Source organism: Colobus angolensis, unplaced genomic scaffold, assembly GCF_000951035.1.
Source record: "Colobus angolensis palliatus isolate OR3802 unplaced genomic scaffold, Cang.pa_1.0 Scaffold4583, whole genome shotgun sequence".
Taxonomy (NCBI): domain Eukaryota; kingdom Metazoa; phylum Chordata; class Mammalia; order Primates; family Cercopithecidae; genus Colobus; species Colobus angolensis.
In genome coordinates, this window is record NW_012118025.1 from 7,982 (window position 1) to 9,157 (window position 1,176).

A 1,176-nucleotide genomic window follows, 5' to 3' on the forward strand; every position below is an offset into this window, starting at 1 on the left:
GAGGGAGGGGGCTGGGAGCTGGGAGTCCTGGGTCCTGGGAAAGAGGAGACGGGGGCCCAGACTCCTAGGTCTGAGGGAGGGAGGGGGCTGGGAGCCAGGAGTCCTGGGTCCTGGGGAGTAGGGGCAGTGGGGGCTGACATGCCTGCATCGTCACCACCTGCCTTGTCTGGTGCAGACACATGCTACGTGCTGTCCTTCGCCGTCATCATGCTCAACACCAGTCTCCACAATCCCAATGTCCGGGACAAGCCAGGCCTGGAGCGCTTTGTGGCCATGAACCGGGGCATCAACGAGGGCGGGGACCTGCCTGAGGAGCTGCTCAGGGTCAGCCCCCCTTCCTTGCCCCTCAGCCCTGTCCCTCTTCCTGCCACAGACACCCCCGCCCCACCTGTGGTCTCCTAGTGCCTGAGCTGTCTGCCCTCACCCCCAAGATGGCGCGATCATGCCAACTCCTGTGTGATCTTTTTCTCTCTCTCTGGCTGCTTCTCTTCTTGACTGTCTGTCTCAGGCTTTGGCCCTGACGTTTTTGGCCTGTGTTTTCTCTGTCTCTGGCTGTCATGCTTTCTGGCCCTTGATTGGCCTCATTCCCCATCTGTCTGTTTCTCTGAGGACATAGCCGGCTCCTCCACCTGTCACCAGGGCATCTCTTCTTTCCTCCCCCACCTCGGCCTCCCTTCACTCCTCTGCCTTTCACTTCGCCCTCCTCCCCAGCCTGCCCCTCTTTCTTCCCCACCATGAGTCATCCCACCCCTGGTCTCGCTGCCCCCCATCCTGAGTAACCATTGGCGGGTGGGGGGGCGGGGGTCCCAGGGGCCTTGAATGGCTGATGGAGCCTTCCCTCCTCAGAACCTGTACGACAGCATCCGAAATGAGCCCTTCAAGATTCCTGAGGATGACGGGAACGACCTGACCCACACCTTCTTCAACCCGGACCGGGAGGGCTGGCTCCTGAAGCTGGGTACGTGCCCTCTGACCCCGCTGCTCCCTCCACAGGGGGCCGTTCGTGGGCCTGGGCCCTGGACTCAGCTTCCACACAAACCTGCTGCCTGAACTGAGGCAAATGATTCGACCTCTCTGAACCTCAGTTTTCCACACCCAGAAAATGGTGCTGAAAATAAAATCAGGCCTGTGCGCTGGGCCTGGCCTGTAGTAAGTACTTCCCAACCCCTTTTCTTT

The 1,176-nt window shown here is 60.5% G+C and overlaps 1 pseudogene across 1 annotated transcript; it reads left to right on the top strand.

Annotated features, from left to right (window-relative positions):
* Positions 1-175: 175 nt before the first annotated feature.
* Positions 176-1,156, top strand: LOC105523261 (annotated as a pseudogene). Its single transcript, XR_001003566.1, has 2 exons — positions 176-324; positions 847-1,156. The product of XR_001003566.1 is annotated as a cytohesin-2-like (transcript).
* Positions 1,157-1,176: the final 20 nt, after the last annotated feature.